General features: G+C 46.5%; 1 protein-coding gene across 3 annotated transcripts in view; it reads left to right on the plus strand.

Annotated features, from left to right (window-relative positions):
• LOC146020468 (uncharacterized) overlaps positions 1 to 19,342 on the plus strand; it is a 142,963-nt gene that overhangs the window by 46,371 nt on the left and 77,250 nt on the right. The window contains exon 1 of one of the 3 annotated variants that reach the window (XM_083153623.1): positions 2,861 to 3,262. The exons of the other annotated variants lie outside the window; for them this stretch is intronic. The gene's annotated coding sequence lies outside the window, so the exon portion shown is untranslated. Of the gene's footprint in view, positions 1 to 2,860; positions 3,263 to 19,342 lie in introns of those variants that run through there. 3 annotated transcript variants of the gene reach the window in all.

Here is a 19,342-nt window from a genome sequence, read left to right on the forward strand (position 1 = left end):
AGACGCTGAGCCAGCGGGTGGCAGCGAGGACTACCAACTGCCCCCGCTGCCAGCCACTCACAAAGCCACCAGTGCACTGATATTTTACAGCTTGTTCCTAAAGAGGCTGCAGGCACTGGGCACTGGGTTATACCACTTTCACATCGCCGACACGTTTTAAAAACCGGTATTTTAAAACGGTAATTAAAACGGGTCAGAGCCTTAACATTGCCGCAGATTACCGTTTTAAATACCGGTTAAGTCTCATTCAACATAGCAGTGAAACCGTTTCAACCCGAACACGTTTCAAGCCAGAGTGTCAACATTGCCTTTCATTTTAAAGGGGACAGCCTATCACTGCTCTGTAGCTTGTGTTGTTTGCCTGAAATACCGTTTCAGACACATTGTACACATTCACATTGCTCAAAAAACGGCAAGGAACCGTGTAGGACTCTGCTTTTTACACGGTTCGAAATACCAGTTAACTTTAAACGGTAAACCGGCTCTGGTGCATTCATAGTGCAGGCTTAAACGTTTTAAAATGACAAAAAATCGGCAATTTACCGTTTTAAAAGTGCGATGTGAAAGGGGTATTAGGCTTTTTGATGACGGTTCATCTTTTATAATGTCCAAGAATAAAACAACACAATTATTCCCATCCTCATCTTTCGCTCCCTATTTTTTCAAAATGCTTTGACTTTTGTATTTGGTTACTGTTAATTCTCCCAGCATGCAGCACACTGATTCAGAGGTGGATGCTTATGCAGCACTGACGGCATCTTTTTACACTGAGTGACTGCGTTGTTTATTCTAATGACGCAGGCGATGGAATTCGTATAGAAATGCTCACTGTCTAGTGCCACTTTCGGTACAGAGTCCCATCATGAGTCGCACAATATCCATGGGAACGTGGGAACGTGGCCATCAGTGCAGTCTGACTAGCCACAGCCATTTTACCTTGCAGGAATGCTCTCCAAAAAAAACTCTCTGTCTGCGACTAATCTTGTTTTGCGATCCTCGGCTGTCCCCATCGAGATGCAGAGCAGATTTCATCCAAAATGGACACTATATTCACTTCTGAATCAGGCCCACACTCCGCTCCTGGCCCTCAACCTGAATTAAATGATCATGTACATGTTAGGGGTGTGGATGGAAAGGTAGACAATGAATCAATAGGTTAACACCAAAAGGTCAACATGCAAAGTAGCCATTGTATAAAAATCCGACTGCAAAATGTCAACATTGATAAAAGGATGACACAAGCAAAAGGTCGGCATAAAAAGGTAGATGTCTCGCTCTCTGATATAGCTGTGCTCAGCACACTTTACTGTTCCCAATCAGAGTTCATTTATGAAAAAGTCCAATTTTAAAAAGTGAAAAACTCATGTCGATCTTTAATAGTGTCGACATTTGTCAATGTTGACCTTTTGGTCATGGCGACTTTATGGTGTCAACATTTTAACCTACACACTGTAGACCTATCGACCAGAGACCCCTGTTAGAGTATTCAGAAGAGGACCTGAATCTCTGGTGAATAGAGGTCATTTTCGGTGACATGACACTTAAACTTAGTTGATCTTTTAAATGGATGTCAGTCATATTGCAATTCAATATTGGTTGCCATATTGCAATATGTGTGGTCTGTTTAGTAAGTTCAGCTGGGATCCAGTATTACATACTGCCCCTTTAAACTGTCCTACTTAGTAAATATTTTAAAATAAAAAATGTCATAAGGGCTTTTTTATTATTCTATTAACTTATATCAACAAACTAGTCTTAAGACCCGTCTGACGGATGGGCGAAGGTTTATGCTTATGCAATATTCAAAAGTTTTGTAAAGCGAAAATGTTTTCCATTTTATGGACCCTTATAGGCCTTTAACCCCTTCGGTGGTATGTATTTCTCAGGCTGAGCTGCAGAGAAATTTCTGTGCATGCCACTGGAAAGAAAGGGTGCGCCAGTGGTGCCTCCAGTGGTGAACAACTGGTGCACCATCCCCTGTTGCTGATCCTTCCACCCCCATTGCCAATCCTCCCCGTCACCACCACTGTCGCCGATCCTCCCTGTTGCAGCTCGGGGAGGATCATGGCACTTGGAGAGGTTCGGCCAGGCTCGGCTGTTCGTGTGTTTGGGTGTTTGGCTGAGCATCCGAACACCCAAGAGCTCCTAAGCCCTCCTAAACTGGCAGCAGCAGCCCCAGGGGAGCAGGGGCGGCTGCCCCTACTGTGGTGACTATTTCTGGGCCAGGAAAACCCACCACTCAAGGGATCCACTTAAGGGAGTCTGTTTATTGTGGTGTATTCAGTGCCGTCGGGGGGGGGGGGAAGCACCATTTTCCCCTCAGCAGAGACCGGGAAGTGGGAGTAGAGAGCAGCCTCTCTCCCCCACTCAGCACACGCTGCTGATTGCTGAGCGAGGGAGAGAGGCAGCTGCAGCAGCTGCCTGTATGCTGGCACACAGCCCACATCTCCTGCTAATATTTTTAACAGGGGTGTGGCCACACCCTTCCCATTAACCTTGCCCCTTTTTAACAGGGCCTGGTGGCGCTTTCAGCAGCCCTGGTTGTAGTCATAAAGTAATAAGCTTTCCATGGACATATCACAATGCATGAAAATAACAGAAATAGCATGGACCCTTATGACAGCACACTTAAGGGGTCGTCCATTTAAACCCATCTTCGAACTTAGAGTGTCCCTTAAAATGGTACGGTAGCAGGGGCGGATTGGCCCACCGGGAAACCGGGTCATATCCCGGTGGGCCGGTCTATTAAACACTATACCCGGCCGCTCTCCCCCCTGGCTGGGCCGCGCGATCACTCATATCTCCTCAGCAGCGGCAGGGCTGATTTGCCAGCATTTAACATGGCCGCGGGAGGGCTGCTGACTGTGCATGCGTGGACACACACACAGCTCCTCCCGCGGTTCAGCTCAGTGCCGTGACTGCCGTCCTTCTCCTGCTGGCAGCAACACTTCCCTCTACTCCCCGCTCCTCCTGTCAGGGTTAATGACAGGTAGCATCACCCTCCCTCCGGACCTTCTGTATAATTTGTAACAACGAAAACACAGCACTGAGCACTCGTCTTCAGTGCCGCCCACCTCCCTCCCCTTCCTCTTAGAAGCAGGATGCAGGCCAGGCAGCTCTTCGTATGCTCTGCTGACTCTGAGCATGCTGTAGCTGCACACATGGCTATGTGTCTGTGACTCGTGGAGCCTGCCCTGCAGCCAGGCAATGACAGGGGAGCAGCTTGTACCACTACAGCCAGCCACACCAGCATAGTTCTAAGGTATGTGGTTTATGCTGGGGAGGAGGTGACATGTTAATGTCCAAGGGGACCTGCTGGGCAGTGTATATACAGTATGTGGGTGGGGAGGGGGGATGTGATATGTTTATATGTCCATGGGAAAAGCTGGGCAGTGTATATACAGTATGTGGGGGGGGGGGGGGGATGTGTGCATATACAGTGTGTGTGTGTGTGTGTGTGGGGGGGGGGTTCATATACAGTATGTGTGGGGTGCATATACAGCATGTGTGTGTGGGGTGCATATACAGTATTTGTGTGGGGGGGTGCATATACAGTATGTGTGTGGGGTGCATATACAGTATGTGTGTGGGGTGCATATACAGTATGTGTGTGGGGTGCATATACAGTATGTGTGTGTGGGGTGCATATACAGTATTTGTGTGGGGGGTGCATATACATTATGTGTGGGGGGTGCATATACAGTATGTGTATGGGGTCTGCATATACAGTATGTGTGTGTGGGGTGCATATACAGTATGTGTGTGGGGGGTGCATATACAGTATGTGTGTGGGGGGGGTGCATATACAGTATGTGTGTGGGGGGGTGCATATACAGTATGTGTGTGGGGCCTGCATATACAGTATGTGTGTGTGGGGTGTATCGCCCCCCCCCCCCCTCCTGCCCCGCTACCCCGCTGTAGCGGCAGCAATTCATTCTTGGATGAGAGGGACCTGGACCAACGCTGCCACCAATGAGGGGGACCGGGACCACAGCCCCTGGGGACCTGGACCCATTCCTGCTGAGAGCTGGACCCGGACCACACCACAAGTCTCCCCGGCTGTGTGAGTGTGACAGCGGTTTACGAGCGCTAATTACCGGCAGGCTGGGGCACTGCGGATCTGTGATATGTGGTGAGTGCAGCTGCACAGTGGTGACTGGTTGCCCAGTATGCACATCTGTGGGGTAGTAAGTGTGCCTTGTACACATGCATGTGATGGCACTTAAGTGTATCCTTGAAAAACATCCACATTGGGGTAACTTTCCAGCAGTTACTTGCACTGTGGGTGGTAATTGTGCTAAGTAGGGATAAGGGCAGGAGGTGGTGATTGTGTAATTGTGTCCAGTAGGCACATAAATGGGGAGGGCATCACGGTGTGCAGCATACGTGTAATGGGCATCACGGTGTGTGGCATATGTATACTGGGCATCATGGTGTGTGGTATATGTATAATGGCATCACGGTGTGTGGTATATGTATAATGGCATCACGGTGTGTGGCATATGTATACTGGGCATCACGGTGTGTGGTATATGTATACTGGGCATCACGGTGTGTGGTATATGTATAATGGCATCACGGTATGTGGCATATGTATAATGGCATCACGGTGTGTGGCATATGTATACTGGGCATCACGGTGTGTGGTATATGTATAATGGCATCACGGTATGTGGCATATGTATAATGGCATCACGGTGTGTGGCATATGTATAATGGCATCACGGTGTGTGGTATATGTATAATGGCATCACGGTGTGTGGCATATGTATAATGGCATCACGGTGTGTGGTATATGTATAATGGCATCACGGTGTGTGGCATGCCACCCTGTGTAAGTCCTCACTCCCTTCATTCTCAGCCACTCTGCATCTCCCCTCCCAGCATTCTATGCCACCCTCCATCCCCCCCTCCCTCCCTGCATCCTCTTCCACCCTGCCACTCTACTGTGTTGGGAGACCCCCTGTCTCTATCTCCCCAGCCCCACAGGCTGCAGAATAAACGCTGTACGCATGCGCCTATTCTGCAGCCTGAGGGGCTGGGGACGTAATCAGCAGCTCATTGAAATAGGCCACACCCCATATGGCTAGGCCACGCCCCCAAAAAAATCTGGCGCGCCTCCGGCGCGCAACAACACTCCGCCACCCGTTAGGGCTGCTTCAAGATATTTCCCGGGCTGGTTTTAATTCCCAATCCGCCCCTGTACGGTAGTGTGCAAAGCTTCAAGACGATTAGTTAAAGCGTTTGAGAGTTATCTTGGAACATCCATACACACACACACACACACACAAAATTCAATTATACTTAGTAGATAAGTGCTTATGACTAATCAGTGAACATAAAATTAGGCAAGAGGGCGGCCATTACTGTTGTTCCTAGGGGCGTCTTCACCCTAAAACCATCCCTGTTTCCATGTAGTCTCCATGCAATGTAATAAAAACATGTCATATAAACAAGAGATGCATGCTAAAAGTACCCGATATCCCCACTTTCCTGATACATCTCAGCCAAAAATTAGAGATTAGGATCCTCATGCATTTATATCAGCCAGACTTGATGAAATTTGCATTCCATCTATTCAATGTTTTAATTTTTTCCATTTTTACGGAAAAGACATGGAACCACGAATCCACGGAAACAGCTGCGAAAATTTTGCAGATGTTTTGGCAAATACATATTCTGATGCTTTTCAAAGAGCCCGATCTGCAAACACAAATTATGTCGGTTTCCCTGGCGAAAACAGCTGAGATTAAATAGTCAAATGCCCTTGTTTCCAAAAATTGGAAACAAGGGGAAACAAAGAAACCCCCCTAAAAGTAAGTCCCTTTGTGTGTATATTATATTAACGCTATCATATAACAAAAATCTAATATGGCATTTAAATTCCCTACAATAAAATCTTTGTATGCCCCTTGACCCTGCCTCATATGTCAGTAGTGCTTGGAAGTGAATACTGTTCCTTCTCAAGAATATTGCTAGCTGCCACTCAGAGCCGGCCCTAGGCATAGGCAAACTAGGCAAATGCCTAGGGCGTTTGAAATGCCTAGGGGCACCAGCAGCTTATGCTGATTCAAGTGATATGCAGCATGCCTATATTCTGTGTGTGAGTGAGGCTGTATCTGCATATGACATAGGGCGGTATTCAATGAGCCAGAATCGCCAAGTTTTATGGCGATTCTGTGTTTGTTTCGTGTCTGACGGTGATTTTTGGAGCTCCAAATGCGAATCACCCTATTCAATGAGCTGTAATCGCCGATGACGACCGGTGAATGAAGCACCAATCGCCAAATGTTATTCTCTACAAATCGCGGTTTTTTGTCTCTAGGATTTTTCATGGGGAATCGACGGTAGTTGAGGGGAATCGCCAAAAGTGTATTCAATGAGAAGGTGGCGATTCCTTTTTCTTGTTTCATATCGCCGTTCCTCACCGAGTGTCCCTCGTCATCTTTTTCTGGTGAACTTTTATAGGAACATGTGAAATAATTGGTTTTAAGGGTTCTATTTAACTATGCAAGTCTAATGTATTATTATTTGCTGCCCTTGTGTGATGTCACGGTCGTAGAAGTGCTATACAAATATATATTTAATTTTTTCAGGTATTTTTTTTTTCACCCACAAAGCACTGCTCTTACCCATGGTGCACCTCACTTACCCATGATTCTCCTCCCCACCTCACTCCTTCGTTTGGCCATTGAGCAGATTACCCAGCGTTTGCCGTCTGCTGTATGGGAAGCGTTTGTCCAGGGTAATTTGCATTTTTCTGGCATTTTTCTGCAATTTTTTAACCAACTGACTACATTAATGAGGCTGTATAGGGAAACGCCGGTTTGGCTGAGAATCGCCGTTAGGGGCGGCGATTCTCAGCCACGTTGAATAGGGTGACTCGGCGACTCCCCACGAATCCCCATGCATGGCGATTCACAGCAAAAAAACGGCGATTGGCAGGCGAATGTTAAATCTGAATCACTGTGACCAACGATTCAGGACATTGAATACCGCCCAAAGTGTATTCATGGAAATCACTGTAACATAGCATTCCATATGCAGGTAAAGCCACAGTCGCACACAGAATATAGGCATGCCGCATATCATTCTAATCATCGGAAGCTCATTGTGTGTCCTGGTCACATAACAATGCAAATAAGATGAATTTTCAGCAAAAAAGGCACCCAATGTTAGCAGAACTGGCCAGGAGCAGCATGGCTTATTGAGACAAGATGTATGAGGAAACATCTGTATCCAAGCAGAGGCAGAGGTCACAGTGAGCAGAGGCAGAGGTCACAGTGTTAGTAGTTGTGCGAGTGCTGTCTGCGGTTGGCTTGGTTGTGCAATAGTGTTTGGCATATGTGTTAGGGGCATTATGTGAGTCATGTATAAATGCATTAATAATGTGCGACATATGTGTAACAGACATTATGTGTGTCATGTGTATAAGGGCATTAATATTGTGCAAAATATGTGTAAAGGGCATTGTGTGTGTCATTATGTGTATGAAGGGCATTAATAAAGGTTGGCATAATGTGCAAGGAGCATTATGTTTATATGGACGTTAATAATGTGTGTCATGTATAAGGGGCATTACTGGGGTAGGGGGTACAAACTACCCAGGTCAAAGTCTGATGGAAGGGCCCAATAGGGCCCCCTCCCCTTAAGTGACAGCAGCAGCTGCAGCTCTTCTCGTCTGCCCAGCACACACTGCTTTGTGCTGGGTTGCAGTGTGGCCATGGAGGTGCTTAAGATACAATATTTTCTCAGGATTTTTTTCTAAGGGTATAAATTGAATAATGTGAGGAGTAATGTATATAAGGTGAAGTGGTACTACTGTGTGATGTAACGTGAATAAGGGACACCATTTCATGATATAATGTGAATAAAGTTGCACTACTGTGTGGCATAATTTGAATTGGGGGTACTATTGTGTGGCCATGCCCCTTCCCAGCAAGAACACACCCCTGTTTGGGCTGCGCACCGAATGTGTGCACTGTTTCTATTTAAAATATTGCGGGGAGGAGCACCAAAATGATGACTGCTATGATGAGGGTTGATGGTGCTGGGAAAGGGGAGCAGGGTCAGAGGCAGAACTAGTGGCAATGCTAAGGGTCAACAGCCAAAATCTTGCCTAGGGCGTCATTTAGGCTAGGGCCGGCTCTGCTGCCACTACAGGATGTCAATGACTATGTAATGATTGCACTTGAAGTCGAAAATGAAATCCTGACTGTGTTCTATTAAGTCACATTACCATTAGCTTTCCTCCTAATCACTGAAACACACCAGTTCTGTAAAAGTATCATTCTTTTCTTAATACAATGTAACTTAAAAAAAAATATATGGTCAAATTTTTTCCACTTATCCATTCAGTTAATTTGTGCTTAAAATACTCTGATTTCAAAGTGTGAATGCTGTTGGTCTTCTCATTAAAAAGTCCACTATTTCCTGTCCTTATAGAAAAGGAACAAGGGATGTGCCCAGGGACTGTGCAAGCCTATTATCTGACTACTGTGAGAGAATTAGTGGTCAGGGCTCCTACTGCCAGCAAATGGCCAGTCAAATGACAGGGATTGTGGTAAAAAAGATAGTGTTAGGGAGCAAAAGGACCTGGACAGTTGTATAACCATAAAGATTCCAAAAGGTTGTCCACTGTATGTGGCTGTGGTAGAATAACGGCCACTCTTACTTTGCAAAACTGCCGGTGCCTGTGCTCCTTTCCTCTAAGAGCATCACAGTACTCTATATAGAAAAGGCGAACACTGCTCCTCATGTCCATGTTTCAACTGTTGCTCTGTTCGGCCGCGCACAACCTCCAGTGCTATCATTAATGTTATGACATATGACAATGGGATTATTTCAGTAGATGGTTGATTCCTATATGACCCATGGCGTAGCATTTCCTCCAAATCTTGGTTTGCTGCTGCCTGCCTCACCTCGCGTATGCGATACAGCCTCTGTTTAATTACCACCAGGGTGGAGTCAAAACATCATGTTTAATGATCTGCATCTTTCTTGGAATGGCACAAAACACATCATGGTACTGCGCCACTAAATTCGGAAAGTCATGGCCCAGGATTAACGGATAAGGTGGTCTGGAGGTCACTGCTGCTACCAACTTTAATGGCCGGCCTTGTATGGTCGGGATAAGTACACACATGGGCACTCTTCAACATCGCCATGGATATACAGCACCCTGACAGGAGGCAGGACCTTTTATTGAGAAGACAAAGTAGACTCTCTGTGTTGGGGGCACGCTTATATATATAAAAGAAATGTACTCAAATTTTTATAAATTACTTAAATAATATCTCACTTTAATTCGCAGAAATACAGTACTTGTATATATACAGTTCCCTATATTTAACTATTACTTGTACACTTGGATCTATTTGCTGAACTTTGTGTTGCCTTAAGAAAGGTCCTCAGGGACTGAAACATCAGCACGCTCTACATTTACAAGTACTGTATTTCTGTGAATGAAACCGAGATATTATTTTAAAGTAATTTATTAAAATTTAAAGAAAAAAATGTTTTCTAGAAGAGCTGCAACACAGAGGGTGACATTCTATGGAATGCGATTTTGTTTTTTTTGGCGATTTTTTTCTCCAAAAAACGGCTAATTCGCATTTTTCCTTGAATTCGCATATTTAATATGATGCGAAAATGTCCCTAAATCGCATATTTTTTGCAATAAGTCATGCATCCTGAAAGTGCGGTAAAAAATCGCACTTTTAGCGCATCCAGATGTTTCCCAATAGAAAAGTATACAATTCGCTTATTTAATGGAATGGGATTTCGCAATTCGCACTTTTAAGGTGTCTAATAATCGCCATTTTTTCAGACCAGGTTCTGTTGGGCGATTTGGCCGAAATCTCACTTTGGACAAGTGCACAAATACTGTAGTTCATTTCAACACAGGTGGCCTCCATTTCTCTCTGGGCCACCCCTATATATACCCAAACTGCATTAAGGACACCTTAATGTAAACATGAGTGCCAGAGCTTGCTGGAATATGTTGTTCCACAACTTTTGTGGGCCCAGATTTGCAAGAAAACTATTTAACACCAATACCATGGCCATCAACCGTTATGCTATGGGTTAGTTTACACTACAAATATTACAATAATTATACACAGACAAAATGTTATGTGTTTACTCATTTTTATTACATTATATAATGTCCACACATAAACAATGGGAATGTGGTGAAATGTAACAACATTACTAGCATAGTAAATCCTAACAACAATGAAGTACTGTAAATATACCATTTTCGCCCAGCATCAGTATGCCCACTGCCACCTTTTGACCCTGCCCCCAGGCCACCCCGGGTCCTAACACTCCGACGGGGTGAGGAAGTGGGCGAGCCACTTACTGGTGTGCTAGACACACTGCTCAGTGTAGAAGTAGGAGCACCTAGGACACGTGAGGCCTCCATTTGTTGTATTTGGGCCTGCATGGCCATCAACGCATTGCTCTGCACAGTACTGGCATGGGTAAGGGCTACTAAACTTTGTGCAAGAGTGCCAATATGGCTGTTCTGCTCCCTTAAAGCCCCAGCAATTTCTGAAAGACGGGTGTCTATGTTATTTGCTATGCGCACCTGAGTGCCTACACCAACCCGCACATGTCTAGCCATTTTGCGTAATTGCAGAAAGGTGTCACGCATGTACCCCTTGATGTTCGAGATTTCCAGGCTTTGGGAGGCCATAAATTCCAGCTGCTTGTCCTTGAAATGTGCCAAGGAGGCAGCTACCTGGGCAGAAGAAGGTACTGTAGGGGGTGTATTTGGGGGTGGGGGTGGGTTGGGAGCCACGCCACTTGGTGGTGCATCTCTCGTGATGAGGCCTGTGTTTCCTCCTCAGCCGCAAACGTGTCCACGGGTTCCAGAATGATGTGGATGTCCTCCGTCATCATATCCACGGATTCTGTGGCTTGTGGTCCACCTTCAACATTACCTGTGGATACAGATGAAGATGTAAGTCCTGATGCATATATAAGCCAGTCTCTCAGCAGTACTATGGCCCTTATTCTGATCGGTGCGGATATTCCCGCATTCTTACGGAGCGGTCCGCACGCCACGGTGTTTTGCCGCGTGCGGCCATCGTCCGTAGAAACGCCCACGTGTCCTCCGCATTCGGACGGACTCACTCTTTAAGAACAGGGCGTGTTTACGGACGACATACAAACCATGCGTGTGCGGGAGAAACACTCCGATTCTGCACGGTATTACAGAGTATTACAGAGTATGCTCGGAAATACCGCATCCGAACGGGAGCCAAGCGGTGCTACCGCCCGTAAGCGGAGTATTTACGCCAAACAACCCACTATTATGTATCTTCTGCAATACATCACATGACCCACTTATTCAATTACCTATCCTCATAAAAAACTGCTTATTTTGAATTGGAATCAATTAGATGCCAATATATCCTTACAAGCATGCCTAACACATGCATTGCACACATTAACCCTTACAGCAATTTAAGTGCAATGGTTTGTATTAGACCCTGTGTAAAAGATTATAAACAATCTACACATATACTGTTTAATGTGCAAATAAAACCAACAACTGTGAACTTGCATAAACCATTTATTATAATACAAAATTAACATTTAAATAAAAAAATATAAAATAATAAATTAGATCAGGAGATCTCTGAGGTCCTGCAGATCGGCTAGTAATAGCCTCAAATGGTGCTCCGCCCGCAGGAGGGCCCCACGAACCCCCTCATCTGCCGGTGTGGTGTCATCTGTGGGCATGTCAAAGGGGCAAAAATTAGTCATGTTATTCATGCATACATTTCACATACTGCGACATAAATTGCACAAATGCTAGGTGACATGTGTGTGTATATATATATATATATATATATATATATATCTATCTATGTAGAGAGATAGAGACACACATAGATAAATAGATATGACACATACATATATACATACATGCAAACTTATTTACTACATACTGTCTTTTTTTCCCTCTACCCTTTACTCTGCAGAAGACATAACACTCATAGTGTTTCTTCTCAGTCACAACCCACCCATGACTAACCAATGACAAGCATGTCATGGCCTCCGTCAATAAGAACTTGTCACAATCTGCTCAGTCTAAGTTCAGTGATGGTTCGTGGCATGGGAGTTATGCAAATGTCAGGAATGCACAGTACACATCCTCAAAATCATAATTCTGTCTAAACCAACCTACAATTCTGTGACGGCAAAAAAACAATCGGAACTACAGGGGGTGTTTAGGTAGAGGAGGCTCCTGGGACACTGGCAACTTGTGACTCCATTCCAAGGTAGGCCGGGCCATACTCCATTTATAGCATACATCCTAGAGTTTATAAATAACATTCACCAACAATATAGATTCCACTATTTGATGGGTCATAATCTACGCGTGCAGCAGGTGAATTTAATCCACAAATGATCCACTCATCCCTTTACTCCAGGATCCTGTTTAACTACAACGGTTATGTGGCAGTCAAAATGGAGCTCCAACCCATCCCACAAACCTGTGTAATTGAGAGGTGTCCTGGATGAAAGGGATGCCTTGGACACCCCATCTAACCCGTACCTGTATCTGTAGCTACCCACTTTGGGGTCTATATGAATAGTATTGGAACAAAATTTTTAATCAACAGTGCTACATAACAAATACCAGTACAACTACTTCATGAATTATGCATTATGTAAACATACCGATCTGATGGGACTCCGGGGCCTGGCACGCCTCCTCCCCCTCGGATTCGGAATCCTCTGGGGCAACCGTGGCCTCCTCAGCCCCCTCCTCCGCCAGCTCCTCCGCCACCATGACCTCGTCCACCTCCTCCGCCACAACCACCTCCTCCACCACCACCACCTCCTCCTCCACCTCCTCCTCCACCACCACCACCTCCTCCTCCACCTCCTCCTCCGCCACCAACACCTCCTCCTCTGCCACCAACTCCTCTTCCACCTCCTCCACCACCACCTCCTCAGGCACCTCCTCCTCCTCCACCACCTCCTCCACCATCTCCTCCACCATCTCCTCCACTTGCTCCTCCAACATTTCCTCCTCCTCCACTTCCTCCTCCTCCACCCTTGCCGCCACCTCCTCCTCAGGGTCTTGGGCCTCCTCCTGGGCCAGGGCTGCCTCGGCCTCTTCACGTGCCTGTCGGGCTCGGGCTCGTGCTGTGTGGTAGAAAAAAAAATCATGGTCAATGTCGGGTCATTGGGGCACATGTATTAATCCATAACAAGACATACATGGAAGGGTGATAATGATGGCAAACGATGCAGGAAAGTAGCTCCTTACTGTTAATGGGCTCCAAAATGTGACATTTAAATTATTATGTGATTGTTAGTAATTTGTTCAAACATTACAACCCTGGCATTTATCAATGTGTAACACATATTAGATCTGGCACATTGTATGCATCAGAATCCTCAATGCTATGTCATTACATATAAAAGCCACATGACTGCATGTTAACCAGGAAGAAGCACACATAACAGTCTATGGACTTTTAAACCCATGGACACCCACTTATCATGAGACACATTTTATTGTTTATATATGCTATGTTGTAAGTGCGAAATTTCATAGCTAAAATACTCACAATCAGCAATTTCGCCCCTGATTTGCTGTAGCAGCTGGGGCTGGCGCCTGCGGAGGTCCGACCACCGCCTCTCGAGCTGCCCGATGGACCTCCGCACCCGAGTGCGGGCGTAAATACGGCGCCCTGCCGCAGCATAGGCCCTCCGCTTATGGCGGTTACTGATAAAGGGCCCCGCACGGCCCAGCCTTGTCTCCATGACGGAGACCAGAACCCTCAGCTCCGCAGGTGAAAAGGGGTCTGCCCTTCGTGTCTCCGCCATGTTAACAATGGCATCTATCAACCAATCAGGTGGTGGCATTGGTTTATCACAGTTATTTGTGTTAATAACTTTATTGTTCATCTTTACATGAACAGCGTCTCTGCGCCAACACAAATGGTGACAAATTCGCATGCCTTCAAAACAGTAGTGCTGATGTATGGCAATGAACAAATCTGATATATATAAAACACAGTGTGTATGCACTTAGCAAATCCAATGACGCCTCGCTCCGCCAAGCAACGCGTGCTATAGCTTAGCAACGCATAGCTGTAGTTAGCATTACTTACTCTATGCATCTATGTGTATGCGTACATTTATGTTTAAAAGACACATACACATACTTGCAGGTATCCTGAGACCAGCATTATACACCAGCCCTGCCTGCCTGCCTGCCTGCCTGCCTGGCTGCCTGGCTGCCTGGCTGCCTGCTCCTTGAAATGTTGAAACATGTTAATAAATTCAAATATCATATATATAGATATATATATATATATCTGCAAACAAATCATACATCAACACAGGAAAAAATCCCCAACACATTAGAGAATAAATCAATGTACTCACCAGTCATCAGGGATAGTATCAACTACAATAATGAAGATATAACAAACACATAAGATCCCTTGTACAAGGTATAATAATGAGCACCTATATTGAACTTCCCCCAAAACTAAGCACATATGATAAATATCTCCTATTTCTTTGCCATTAGGAGGGCAGGCTGGCTAATTTTCGTTTTGTAACACTGACAACTAACACACTGTACTTATTTGAAGGGGTGATTTTTACTAAAATTGGTGTGTTCTGTCAACTCGATAACATGTACCTGAAGTATCTTTGCGCCACAGGGTCCCGCAGCTGGTATCCCCTCCGGCATTCAGGGGCGCGGGATGGGCGCATGGGCGGATCTTGCGGCTCAGATGGTACCTCCCACTCATCAAAGGGTATCTCACGCCGCACAGCAATGTTGTGGAAAAATATACACAGGCCCACGATCCTCGACACCATTTGAGGCGCATATTGTAAGTCACCACCAGTGCGGTGGAGCACTCTAAATCGACCTTTTAAAAGGCCAATTGAGCGCTCCACCACTTGCCTGGTGGCAACATGCGCCCGATTGAATGCCTCCTGTGGGCCCGGTGCTGGGGAGCTGTACGGCGTAAGTAGCCAGGGCGTACATGGGTAACCGGAGTCACCCAGAACCCACGCATCACGGCCTTCCAGCTCTTGTAGTCTTTGCCATATCCCGGTTTGTCGGATGACATGAGAGTCATGGGCACTTCCGGGAAACTTCGAGTTGAAGGCGAGAATTTCCATGGATGGGCCACATACCACCATCACGTTCAGTGAGTGGAACAATTTGCGGTTCCTATATATCTTCTCACTTCGAGATGGAGGCACAAATGGTACATGGGTGCCATCCACAGCCCCTATCACATTAGGGAAGCCAGCAATTTGATGGAAGGCCTGCTGGCTTCTGCGCAGGGTCTCGGTGGCAAATGTCATGGCCATGAAGTGCCCCTTGCGCCTGAACATTGCCGACGTCACACGCCTCAGGATTCGGCAGAAGGCCGGCTGAGATATTCCAGCAAGTACTGCCACTACTTGTTGGAATGATCCTGAGGCGCAGAAATGCAACACCGCCAGCAGCTGTGTGTGAGGCGGAATTGCTGTCGTGATCCCGTGTAGAGGTTCCAGATCGCTCTCAATTAACGTGAGCAGATCCAGAATTACATGTGGCGGTAACCGGTACCTAGTAAGTATCTCATCATCGGGCAGAGCAAACAGAGTCACCCGTGTGCGATAGATTCTAGCACGTCCTGGCCTCCTTGGGCGACGAGTGGGGAGAGCCGCAAGTGCCCTTAGCCTCCTCTCCATGTAGCGCATCATTGCTTCAGCAACCTATAAAGAAATGAACATAAATACTGATGCACCTATGCACATAATGGCCATATCCCACTACAAATAGATCTGTAGGCTTCAATACGTACAATAGATGGCCGCCCCGTGAAATCCCGCAGATCCATTTGACTCTATAATGATGTAACAATAATATGAACTCAATACACACCGTCCTAAACACACAGATAAAGGTGTCAGCATTTTTTGCCGACATCATGTACTATGAGACATTTCATCTATTGCTGGGACATGTTGTCCTGCAATAGATGAACCCACACAGGTTTAAGACCTGTGAGTGAAATAGTGAACATGTGACATGTTGCAATAATGATACACGCACTTTGCTGGCCCAACAATCTGTAGTCAGTGAGGCAATGGTGCATACATTCATACACTTACATTGTTAATGGATATCATATCTACAAGGAGCATGGAAGACCTTACCTTAGACCCTGACAAGTCCAGATCTGGAGACAAATGATTCTAGCAGCAAGTCACTATTTATAGGCCTCTCACATGTGTGGTCTATAACAGTAGAGATGAGTATTGCATGACTTGTGGCCTGGATTATCTAAGGGATTGGGCTACTTTTAGCTTGCAATCAAACGCCACAATACCACAGTAGTCATGAATCAAATGTCATGTCATGCTAGCAAATAGCATGTGTATTGTGCAATAGTCACAGGTGTATCAGAAGATTCTATGCAATGTTAGCATTGGTGACCAGTATTTCATGTAGAACTTTCGCCAGGTTTTACACAATGGAATTTCCGCCACCGTATGCGGCGCGAAAAAACAGCGACGTACGCTCACGCACGGAACGCAGCTGCCGCTGATGTCCGCCAAACAGGATACACAAACAGTATATAAAGGTGTATTAGAAGGTGACAATGTTGTTGCTAACATGTCTGGATCACAACCAGAGGTGGACCCAGAGCTGCAGCACCTTTTTGACCATCTGGACTCCAGCACCACCTATGTGCCACTGCACATGCAGGCAGTGGGTAATGAGGAGGCTGCTGGCCCTTCTACAGCAGGGCAACCTGCACCTGACCATTCTACAGCAGGGCAACCTACACCTGGCCCTTCTGCAGCAGGCCAACCTGCAGCTGGCTCATATGCACCATCAGCAGAATTGTTTGGAACACAACCGGGGACTTCACAAGGTAGTACCATGGCCAGCACTTCAAGTGCAGCGACACGTGACAGGGGGCGTGGCCAAGGACGTGGCAAGGGGAGAGCCAGGGCAACAGAGGAACCACCAAAAAAAAATAAGGCATATGAAGCACAGGAGCTTGCCATCCTGGTTCCCCGAGCACGTGATTGGATTGAGTGTCCATCGGAGAAGCTGACACACACACGCAGATGGAAGATTTGGGAACAGATAACGGCAGAGATTAATGAAGTAGCGCCACAAGTTCGTGAGACGGACCATGTGAAGAAGAGGCAAGTTGATTTGTGATACATGTGCCCAGACATTATTGCCATGTTATTTTGGTGAGAGTTATAGTAGGGTGATTGTGAATGTGTATTGTAACGGTTGATATCATAGTTGCATGTAATATTATCTTTTGGACATTAATCACATGTCGTAATATGTAGCACAGAGCAATGGCTGCAACAGCTAACATCTGGAGTGACATGTATTAATATGTCAACTTACATTGCAGGTGGCAGGACTTCAAAACCAACCTGAAGAGGAAGATGACCAAGCGGTGGGAACACAGCCAGACATCTGGGGCCGGGCCCATGCCATCAGGGCTAGAGCTCACCCCCCTGGAGTTGATGGCCGAGAGCTGTATATCAGTTGAGGAGATCAGGGGGGTGAGCACGATGGATAGCGAGGCCCCAGCTGAAGTGTTTGCGTCTTTTCTGGAAGGTAAATATTGGTCATGCCATAAACTTGTGCAAGTAATTATCTTAGAATGTCTCCTAATTGTGTTTATCTTTTTCCACAGACACCCCACCGCTTGGTGACGACTCTGCTCAGGAGGTGGAGGAGTCCGTGCCACCTGGCCCCAGGGGTAGGCCTGTGCAGCAGCAGCCATCGGCCCAAGCCGATTTGGCCGCCTTGGCCAACATGCTTGGGGACATCAACCAGCAGGGAGACTTGGCATCAGAACGGATGCGTAGGACCGAGGAGATCCTGGCGAGCTTGGTCAGCACCCAGCAGGCCATCGCTGCGAGCATGCAGGCCATGGCTGAGTCACATCAGGCCATGGCTGCAAGTGCTCAGGTGCTGGCCGAGCAAGCCACCCGCCAAAATGATCTCCTCCTCCACCATAATGAGCTTATGGTGGAGCTGGTTACCAGCAACAGGGTCCTAATGTCATCCGTTTCTGGTGCATTACCACCGGCAACACTCCCTGCTGGCAGGAGGGGTAGACCAGCCAACCCCTCAACATCATCTGCTCCACCTGCCCCAGCATCTGGCCGTGGCCGAAGAGCTGCTGCACAGGCCAAGGAGCCTACCAAGGCCAAACGTGGTCGCAAATGAACTTGTGGCTGCATTAATCTCCACCGTTATGTGGTCCCAAATCTTCCATTGTGCTGTGTGTGTCAGCTTCTTGTGTCCAATCACGTGCTGAGGGTAACCAGATGAGCCCTTGCTTCATATGTCCTTTTTGGTTCCCCTGTTGCCCTCTTTTGCCTGCCATTACTGTCAGCTGTACTTGAAGTGATGGCCATGGTACTATCTTGTGAAGTCCCCGGTTGTGTTCAAAATGATTCTGCTGATGGTGCATATGAGCCAGCTGCAGGTTGGCCTGCTGCAGAAGGGCCAGGTGTAGGTTGCCCTGCTGTAGAATGGTCAGGTGCAGGTTGCCCTGCTGTAGAAGGGCCAGCAGCATCCTCATTTCCCTCTGGCTGCATGTGCAGTGGCACATAGGAGGTGCTGGAGTCCATCTGTGTGCAATTATATTTGTTTTGTATTATTATTTATTTTGGGACATTCCTGCCATGTTGTTTATTTTTGGGATTTTGTATTTTTTGGTCATTGCATCACAGTGGCATTGACTGTGACATGTATAGAAATAAATTTGTTAACTTTACCAAAAATGTGTGGTTTCATGAGTACATGTCGAATACACATGTGTATTGCTAGTATTAATATTCAGTCATGTCCATTGTTAGCAGTTTTAAAGTGTCTGACAAGTACAGCATATGTGGGGGATTACTAAGGTTTCCTTGAAGCAGCAATGGTTTCAATTAAAGCACTGACAAGCAGCCTATTAGTGAGTAATGAGTAAAGGAGTAGATTCTATTGGGTTCAGGTGTTAATGCTTGTAGTCATTAGGCGGTACGTTCGCCTACCGCATGAACGAGTGGTGTCCGCAAAGCAATAGTACACTTGTGGACACCGCACATTTCTGCCCTTTTTGATCGCGTGCATTCGGAGTGGTATCCGAATGTACGCCCCCCAACATAAGTGTACTCCCCCGTGTCCGCCCATGTTTCCGCCCCGTTTTGCCCACTTTGAAACTACGCCCATGTGTCATTCCGCATGACGCCCATAATACGCCCATATTTCCCGACTGATTGCGGGGAACAGTTTTGGACAGGATTTGGCCGAACTGGTACGGAGTCA

Source organism: Crinia signifera, chromosome 7 (genome assembly GCF_055691185.1).
Source record: "Crinia signifera chromosome 7, ASM5569118v1, whole genome shotgun sequence".
In the NCBI taxonomy this organism is placed as follows: domain Eukaryota; kingdom Metazoa; phylum Chordata; class Amphibia; order Anura; family Myobatrachidae; genus Crinia; species Crinia signifera.